This window comes from Petaurus breviceps, unplaced genomic scaffold (genome assembly GCF_028583685.1).
Source record: "Petaurus breviceps papuanus isolate PSGF00001 unplaced genomic scaffold, PetGlider_PUasm1.0 90822, whole genome shotgun sequence".
NCBI classification, from domain to species: Eukaryota; Metazoa; Chordata; class Mammalia; order Diprotodontia; family Petauridae; genus Petaurus; species Petaurus breviceps.
In genome coordinates, this window is record NW_027187351.1 from 9,628,100 (window position 1) to 9,638,957 (window position 10,858).

The following is a 10,858-nucleotide window of genomic DNA, read 5'->3' on the forward strand; positions in this document are numbered from 1 at the left end:
TCAAGGGGTATAGGCACCAAATAAGGTTGGAAACCCCTTTATTAAAGGGAACTCCAACACAATATAATTTTACAAGTTTAGTCCATAAGAGTAGAAACTGATTTTCTGTCCAACTCCTTTTTTTTTTTTAATTTTCCCCACAAGTGAGTTTAAAAGAGATGTGAATCATTGTGGGAATCTACTTCAAAACAGGTGGGTTATTATTCTAACAAGAATGATCTCTATGGAAAGATTCTGCATACTGCTAATAATAATAATAGTATAATAACTGGATTCACAACACAAATAGTGAGCAAAATTCTGTTTCAGCATTAGCCAGACAATACTTATCTACTAATCAAGGGTGGCAAGGGTGGCACAGTAGATAAGAGTGCTGGGCCTAGAGTCAGGAAGACTCCACTTTGTGAGTTCAAATATGGCCTTAGACATTTACTAGCTGTGGCAAACCACTTACCCCTGTTTGCCTCAGTTTCCTGATCTGTAAAATGAGCTGAAGAAGGAAAAGGCAAACCACTCCCGTAACTTTGCAAAGAAAACTCCATAAAGGATCACAAAGAGTTGAATATGACTTAAAAACGACTGAACAATACTAAGTGTGTAGGCACAGCCTTGTAGTACTTCAATGGAAAGATGCCCTACTATTTTGTTTTTTTGGGTTTTTTTGTGACAACAGTGAGATGATTGATGAGACAGGAATCAAGAGGTTCAGATCAGGCAATCTCTTCCTATTTTCTATAATAATAATGGAGTTGTATACAAGTACAAGTACAAATCAGAGCTCCATCTGCTGTGTTATATTGCCTCTAGTTCATTCTCTCTCTGTGAGCCAAAAACATTGCACATTTATAAACAGAGAATATATTGTGCATAGTAGTGGTCCAGAGAAAGACAGAGTAGTGCTACAACACCACCATCTGACTTAGATTTACTTGCAGTAACCTGAAAGGGATTTTAATAGCTGGACAGCATAGACTATTTGTGTATGTATGTGATTAGATGTTCTTTAGAAGACCTGGGCAATGAGTAATAAAGTACAGTCACTAAGCACATTTGAAATATTTCTTATTATTTTTAGTGGAGGAGGATATTATTTTATGTTTGTAATGTGCTTTTTATCATGTATATTTTTACATAATAAAAGCTTTGTATCCCTTTCAATGGATAATGGTGTTTCAATGTTCTTTCCAGGACAAAGTGTAATGATGAAAATGCTAAACCTGATTAGTGGAATTCTAGTTCAAGGTTGAATGGCATCTAACACCTTGGCTGCAAGCTGATGACAAAACACCAGGTAAATTCCACCAAGAATCCAGATGTTTTAGTTCCCTTGTACCAAACATCCATATTTAAAGAATCTGATACAAAATTAACCCAACTGGTAACTAAGGAGTCATTTAGTCATAACTGAACTCAGTAATGAAGTGCAGTACTGTATAATAGAAGAATATATGGGAAAAATGAAATGAATTTGTGAATAGGAAACTTTTGTTTGAATGTAATTAATTAGTAAGGGAAATTTGTTATTCCTCTCCTTCAGACTTTACAAAAATTTTTAAAGGAGCATATATCTTTCATTGATATTTTAAAGACAGTCTTATCTGGATGCTGGGTGAGGGTCGGGGGTGGGTCAGGGAAACCGGTTGACATTTCAAAGTCTCTTTTTACCCTTTGATTCAGCCTTATTCATTAAGGTGTCATAGGGTCTTTCACAAGGGACTTAGTTTATGTCTCATCTGAAGGTAAGCAGTTTGCTTGCACTGTATTTCACATATGATAGACAAGTATAATATCTGAGTCAAAAAGAAAATCTAACTCAGCTGAATAATCAACAAAAACACCATATCAGTGAATTCCTGGGTTTGTTTGAATGGATTCTAAAATGTGAGAAGTGGTTGAATGCAAAAGTAGATGAGAAATTCAGGATGGGACCAGATTATCATTTAAAGATAAAGAAGAAATTATATTTGATCCTTGAAGTAAGAAGGAATTTCTGGAATTTAATGAAATTTAAAGGATGGGGTAAAATTGTACTTCAGGAAAATTTACTTTGGTGAAGGGCCAAGGCCATCTTTACAAATTGGTAGAATAGGTGGCTACCTAATTCACATGACCATAATGATTCATAAATCTTCAATTGCATTCAATTCAATTTAAAATGAATTTAAGAAGCAGTTCTGTGTCCCAGGAACTGGAATAGGCACTAGAGATACAAAAGAGAAAAAGTCCCTAGTAAAAATATAGACTTCTTTCTAAGTTTTTATCAACTAAGCTCTCACTTGTTAGTTACCATTTTAGTGGGGATTAGCAGAAGTGGGATCCAGGAATGATATTCTCTAAGTAGGAAAGAGAGTAGAAGTTCTCTTAGGAGATATGATAGGGCACTAAGGACAAACTTGGCTGATTTCACAATTATGCAGTGGGTGGGCCCTGTTTATGGGTTTCTCAGCCACATAATAACTAGACTGAACACTGTTTACATGTTACAGATCCCAGAACAGGAATACTACTGCCCACTTTGTTCAATGATTCCATTTAATTCCATGTTAATGCTTTCTTCATGGTAAAATCTAAAGCTTTTGTACAGATAATTCAATTATAGTAACATTTCTTTAAGGAACAATAATTAATATACACTTATTGTTGACATTTTTAATTGGACCTCTGATATCACTGTTACGTGGAATTTCAGATACAAAAATCCCCCTTGACCCACTTATATCTATTCTCTATTGTCTTAGAGCAGGAGCTCTTAACCTTTTTTTCATTTCATAAAACCATTTGGCAGTCTAAGGAAGCCTATGAACCCTCCTCAGAATTATGTTTTTAAATAAAAGTAGGAAATGCAAACTTTCAGTTAGAGGTCAGTTGAAAATAAAGATACATTTTTTTTTCCATCCAAGTTCATGGACTCCCTGAAATCTATCCACATACCCTTTGGGGGTCCATGGACCTTAGATTAAAAATCACTTCATAAGAGTTGAGTGGGAACACTGAGAGGGTCAACACCTTGCCCAGAGACTAATCTTGATCCTCAATCTTCCTGACTCCAAGGAAAGTTCTTCATCAACTAGACCCCACTGAATTTGTCACTCACTTTGGCACTAAATGATCTTACCTTTCTCTTATCCTTTGCTCCTGAATGCATGACAACATGCAATAACACTCTCTAGTTAATTTTTGCAGTAGCCTTATGAGATAGAGGCTTAGTATATCATTTTGAAGCCATTGTCTCAACAGCTTAAGGACAAAGAGATTATAAATACTGTATTGTCAGTTAAGGAAACCAAAAACAAAACCAAAAAAAAAAAAAAAAACCAAACAAGAGCAACACCTTATGTTCCCCAGTCCATTACACCTCTATTCCTAAAATTGTTAGGGGAGAGACAGTGTGGCACAATTATTAGAGTGATAGACATAGAGTTAGGAAAACCAGAATTCAAATCCTGCTTCCAATATTCATTAGCTGTATGACCACAAATGATTTATTTAACTGTTCTAAGTTTCAATTTCCTCATCTGTGCAGTAGGAATGTGAACTAATAACTGTAGCACCCATAGAAACTCATATGCTAGTTCATCATATAAGATAGTAGGTAAAAAGGACTTTATAAATATTAGGGTATAATTGGCTTTCCTGATAGGTTAAAAACAGGAGGAATCTCTATCAAACAAGAAATCTAGAAGAACTCTTCCCATCGTGTGCTTGGGCAACAAGAGGAAATATCTTTCTTTGTTCAACAATTTAAAAGAACAAAGCTGACAAGTCTTCCACTGTCCAGAGCACAGCTAATCTGTTTCTGAGTCAAATGGTATAGAATGCAGCATAGATCAGAGATAGCCATCATCTTCTATAACCAAAATTCTAATCAATTTATGGACTCTTCTTCTGTGAGTACCTTTCAGGAGCTTTATAAAGAAAGGATAATGGAACATTTCATATTTCAAGGAAGAAGGCTATAGCTCCCCTTTACCTATATTTTGATTAAAACTTGACAAGTGTCCCTAAGTGTGTCTGAGCAGCTTTTTGATCTTGATAGAAAATAATGATATTAGCTGTGCGACCTTGGGCAAGTCACTTAACCCCAATTTCCCTCCAAAAAGAAAATAATGAAATTGGGGGTGAGGGTGGTGGTAGAAATGTAAATGGAATGAGAATGATGGGCTAGTTGCATAGTGTGAATCACATACTATCTCATTACTCTACTACTATCTTTACGATATAGGAGGAAGCATGGAAGAACACCCTCATCTCTACTTCTTAGCTTCTCTGGTTTCCTTCAGGTCTCAACTAAAGTCCCATTTCCTTCAAGAAATCTTTCCTAGGTCTCCTTACTCTTAGTTATTCTTTATAATAATATCTCCAATTTACCCTGCCTATCTCTCATTCATAGATACTGTCTCCTTCCATAGACTGTAAATGCCTTGAGGGCTTGGACTATTTCTTGCTTTTTTTTAGTATTCTGAATACTTAGCACAGAATCTGGAAGCCAGGGAGCACACTGTACTTGGAATCAAGAAGTCCTGAGTTCAAATCTTAGTCTCAGACACTTACAAGCGGTGTGACCCTTGGCAAGTAACTTAACCTCTCTCTACCTCAGTTTACTCAACTGTAAAATGTGGGCGATAATACCTACTTCATAGGGTTATCGGGATCAAAGGAGATAATATTTGTGAAACATTTAGCATAATGCCTGTCACATAGTAAGCACTAAAATGTTTGTTCTCTTCCCCCTCACCCTGGCTTAATAAATTCTCTTAATGCTAGTGAATTGACTAATTGGTTGGATCATTCGGTGGACACTATGGGCAAACTTGCAAGAGAACATAGATAAGAGTAACTAAGGAAGAGGAGGCTATGCTGGGTTCTCCTCTATATTACCAGTGGACACATCTGAATTATTTGTTCAAATCATCAATACCTTTATGTATTTGAATATTAGCCTTTTTCATAGCATCACAGGATATCATCTATTTCTATTTTCCCAAGACATATCAGAAAAAAATAATTTGATGATGAGAAAAATTCATTTTTCTTACTGACTCTGAAATATGGAAAAGCTGAAATGTCCTCAAACAAAATGTCTTGGCCTTGTGGTGAATAACATGCTCCATAATCCTACTATTGCCACTTACGAATTTGAGAACCAAGAATAATGTTTGCTTATTTCCCTTGATTTATGATAAAGCTCTACTTCAGGAAAGAGATATATTAATAAATGCAGAACATGTATACGTATATGTGTATACATGCATATATGTATATATTTGTGTGTATATGCATATGTGTTTATATACTCACACATACCCTCTATGTATATATATATGGTGTTTCAAAAATTTTCATGCAGTTTTAATATATATGTATGCATGAGTATATAATATGTACATGTATACACACATGCAATTTAAGCAAACATTGACGTTATTTTGCTATTTTCAGAAAGTTTTCCTTTGGAGCCTGTCTTTGGTATCCTGACTATATACTACAGGTTCTCATGCATGAAGTTCTATCATGCCCCACATTGAATAAGTATGTGTTTCCCCAAGCATCTGTTAGTTAAACTGTCTTCATAAGGTCCTCATTCAGATGTTTCTTTTTTCTGAATTTAGTGCATGGCCACTAAAGTTTTCCTCCAGTTCCTCATTGGGCCAAGGAAATGAACCTGGGCTACCAAAGGCCAGGCAAGCTCTGGTGGGTCCTGTCAATTTTGGGTTTTATTGTGACATTCAAAGATCAGTCTAGCTAAATACAAAGAATCTCATTACCAAATTGGCCACAGAGTGAAAAATTATTAAGCCATAGCAACACACAGAGATTGTATGAAAGGGGTCACTACCTGAATTTGTGGAAGGAGTTCCCATAATCAAAGAAACAACATGTCCTTTGAGTATAAAAGGCTAAATAAATCATGTAACCACTTTTATTACATATGCTACATGTTCACAGATTCATGCTCTTGTCAATATAGACTCCCCTATTATATATAACTCAACAGATAAATTAATACCTCATTACCTATCTTTTAAAAAATTGAATTCTTGTTCATTTAAAAATCCAGTGATCTGAGCCCAGTATTACTTAAAATCAGTGGTTCTACAGAAAATATTGAGGTTTATCAATTTCCTTCCACTTTCCAGTTTTTACAATTTAGTTTGTATATTAGTCTACATGCTCATATGTGCAAATGGGCAATTGCATATTTATAAAATATGAATTTTTTTTTTACAAAATTTGGATTGAATTATCTATTTTTCCTCCCCTGAGCTTCTCTCTGGTTATTTCTCTGTTGAAAATCTATTGATTTTTTTCCTTGCTGAAATATATATTCTATTGGCTATATCTTCAGTCTCACTGGTTTACAAAATACTCTTTATCTCTGTGCCTCCATTTAAGAAAAAAAACTCTTATCCCCTCTATTTCCCTTATCTGCAATTCTCTTTCAAGTGTGTAACTCTGCTTTCTTTATCTCTCATCTTTCACCACTCCTCTCTTGGAACATGGAGGGAATTTATTTTGTCCCTCCAAACTAAAGCTTCACTTAGACCTTTTTCTCACTATAGCAGTTGCATTTTCTACAGCTGCAAATACATTACCAAGGAAGCAATGACATCAGAGTGTGTTATCAAAATTGTCTTCTGTTCTGATAAAGGCATTTTGGTTTATATTTCATTATAGCAAAAATAGATGAAAATTTAGTAATCTATCAGCCCAACTCCAAAAACTCTATATGTCTCAGATCCAGATGTAAATTGCCTTGAAATAGTCACATCCTTTAGAACTTAATCCTAATCAAAACAAAATCAAACCTAAATACGATTGAAATCTATAGAAGACTAGTGAAGATATGACAAAAATAATCCATCCAGTTGCTGAAATGTTTGTATTAAATTAATATAGTTGAATTTTAACATGAAGTAAGGTTCTTCTCACATCTTATTATAATGGTTTTTTGAAACCTAATGGGGACCTTTCTATAACAGCCCATACAGTAGCCATATATAGAGATAACACCACTCTTGCTTTCTGGAAGATTGCATTGACTCTAGGGCTTACAAATTCATTGTTCTTTGTAGATTTTTTTTTCAAGAATAGAAGTAGAATCGAAATGAGAAAGTATTTTCAAATCTATTCTTTTTCTTTCTCTTTGCATAGGCATTTTTATTCCAAGGACTTAATATATGTAACACACTTCCATAGTATTTTTTTAAAAATACACTTTAATCAAACATGAATAAGCTTGGAGGAAGAAAGAAAAGAGAAAGAGATTATAAAAATTATACTTAAAATCATGTGGGAAAAGTACAATTTTCTTATAAATTTTGAAAGATGGAAAAATAGAAACTTTAATAAAAAATGTAATTTATCCTATATACATTATGTTTGTACATAATTGTTTGCATGTTTTCCCACCTATTAGATCTAGAGTTCCATGGAACAGAAATATTATATAAAACTTTCTTTATTTGTCAAGAACTTAGCAAAGTACTTTGCTCAATAAACACTTGTTTTCTTGACTTTATCACATATATTACCTATTTTCCAATGCCCCACAGTTGTAATCTACCCTGTAAACACTGATTATATCATGGAGCTAAAAGTGATGACTCTGTAGTTCTTATACAAACCCCTCTCTCCTTTAGGCATTTCTTTTGACCTCTTTGGACTAAAGGTATTCCCTCAGTTTAGGTGGAACTTTCTCATGAAGGTTAACTCTATGTTCTCTTAAACTGAAAATGTCTTCTATCTCTTCATATTTTACTAAAATACTTTGTTTGGATCTCACCTTTGTCCTTAGTTAACTCTATCTTGTATTACACTTATCTGGGCATCTTTATCACTCTCCCAATCAGAGATGAAAGAACTGTCATTTGTTATCTATATATAAAAAGTCCCTAGGATGGTACCTGGCATATAATATGTGTGTAAGAATCATCTGACAAATTCATGACTGAATTAATGTGACCTGAAATATTTACACACTAGAAACTATATTATTTTTCCACTTATGAAATATGGATTCAGAATGACATTGTGGGTATATCTATATGTATGTGTGTATATTTATCTATATAGACCCACTATATATGTGTGTATTTGTATATGTGTGTGTTTTTGAATGAGAGAGAGAGGGAGAAGGAGGGAAGGGGAAAGAGCAGAGAAAAGACAATGAAACAGAGAGTCACTCAGAATGGTACTAGGGGATATAGAACTAACCTCAGAACCAAGGAGACTTGGGTTCAGGTCCTACCTCTGAAACCTACTATCTATTGTGACAATTCACAATGTCTCAATGCTTTAGGCAACCTTCTCAAAAAAAAGTTGCAGAAAAAGTCCTGAACTGTACAGAGAAAGGGAGTTTCTTTGGATATGAATTATTTATACTAATTAAATTCCATGACCAGTCCCTTTATATGCATTATATGTATATAGAAATGTATACATATATGTCTATACAAAATATACATATATACAGCTTAGTAAGGAACTAAATACACAAGCTGTATTATTAGCATGCTGAAGGCAGAGATCATGCCAGTCATGTATGGTTATGTCATCCATAATGCTGATGAGAAATTCAACAACAAAATATCCATGACTTCCCCAAAGTTACAAATGAAATAGTATAATTTAGTATAGTATAATAGTAAACAGTATACATGTGTGTATGCATAGTATATAGTATCAATAAAAAATGAACCCTTGTTTTCACAAAGCCTGCTTAAAGATTTTATAGTTTTGTGTCTCTCAACATATCAAGAGTTGATGGTTATTAATTAACAAATGCTGGATTCAATAAAAAGTTTGGCAAGAGTGATTGAGAGCCAATCTCCAAGCCAAGTTTCAAATCCAGTCTCTGATATATTTGGACTGCATGAATAAGTCACTCAATTTCTCATCATTTTAAGTAACTCTCTAAAATTATGTTGCAGAGAAGATGCTGATCTTACTCAGCAGGGGGATATTTACTAAATCAGTAACATCCTCAAAGGGGTTAGACTAAGTCTCTTTCAACTATAATTCTATGATCCTACATCCCATAAAATAGTAAGATTTTGTGAGTAGAGATGGGGGTAGGGACAGAGTATGGAGGGGGGTAAGGATGAAGAGATAGTGGAGGTAGTAAACAGGGAGCTGGCCTTGTCAGGAAGTCAGGAAGTATTGCCCCTGAGGAATACTAGTGATGTGACTCTCTGGTCAAGTCACTTAATGTTTCAGTGTTCTAGTTAACTATTTAAAAAGAAATTACAGAAAAACTCTGAATTCCCACTGGTGGAGGGAATTATTAATTTTCAACGAGGAGTTCTCCTTATTATTAAAATTGCGTCTGAGTCAAAAAACAAAATGGAGGCAGATCAGGAGACTAGGAATGGCAACATTATTTTTTTTTACTTCTGAAATTGTGGCTAGTCTTAAGCATTTATTCTTTTTTTTTTTTTGAGCAATCGGGGTTAAGTAACTTGCTCAAGGTTACATGGCCAAGTTATTTCTGGGTGTGATGCTGAGTATCTGAGCCCAGATTTGATCTCCAGGTAATCCCGACACTGGAGCCGGTGCTCTTACTCGCTGAGCCACCTTGCCAACCCTTAAGCATTTATTATGAATTATAAAGCTGGGGAATAAAAAATTCTAATATGTTAACCTTATGAGTTAGAAACAGGTACAAGGCAGGACAGCTAGGTGGCACAGTGAATAGAGCACCAGCCCTGCAGTCAGGAGGACCTGAGTTCAAATTCGGCCTCAGACAATTGACACACTTACTAGCCATGTGACTTTGGGCAAATCACTTAACCCCAACTGCACTCCAAAAAGCAAAAAATAAAAAAAGAAACAGGTACAATCCCGCCATTCTTTCATTTAAATTGTTTTCCCCATAATATTTATTTAGCTATATATTTCTATCCTTTTATCTCTTTTCTTTCTCAATTTAGGTATGGGATTTGTTCACATCTTAAATTGTTGAAAATGAAGACCTTAACATTTTCAAAGTGATATAAAAACACATTTACGTTTTCTTTAATTGCATTATTTGAAAATTTGAGAATTTAAGACATGCATTTAGTGAGGCATATATACTATCTTTGGGGGGGGTTAGAGGGGGAAGGGCAGGGCATTTGGGGTTAAGTGACTTGCCTCAGGTCACACAGCTAGTAAACGTGTTAAGTGTCTGAGGTCAGATTTGAACTCAGGTCCTCCTGACTCCAGGGCTGGTGCTCTATTCACTGTGCCACCTAGCCACCCCATGTATATACTATTGATAGCACATATAATAGAGAGCTGAATCAATTCAGGTGTGATGCTGAACACACTAGTTTTGTTTTCCTGGTCTTCTCAAAGGCATCTCCCTGTGCTGACATGAGATGGATTGCCACTGGACAAATAAATCAAAAAGGACTCTATATCATAGTTAGAACCTGAAAGGCTTCTACAGCTGTTGTCCATTCAGTGTCACTATTTGCTTCAACTTTTAAGTTCTCTCTCCCTGCCTCTCTCTTTATTCTCCCTAGTTAATACCTTGGGAAACACTGGTCAGGAAAATGAATCATGTCTTAACAACCTAAAGAGAATAACACTGTAAATTTAAGTATAAAGATCAGTCTGTGGCTTTTACCCATTATGTCTCTTCCTCCTCCTGACCACCTGTAGACAATTTCACTGATCATTAGTCCCCTCATCAGTCAGCAGGGAAGGGAATAGAAAGAAGGAGGAACGCAAAGCAGTTGATTCCTCCCTAGCAAATCTATTTAAGTTAGGTAGACAAGGAGACTAAAACTGAGGAGGCTTTGGAGTGTTGCATAGATAGATAGATAGATGATAGATAGATAGATAGATAGATAGATAGATAGATAGATAGATAGAT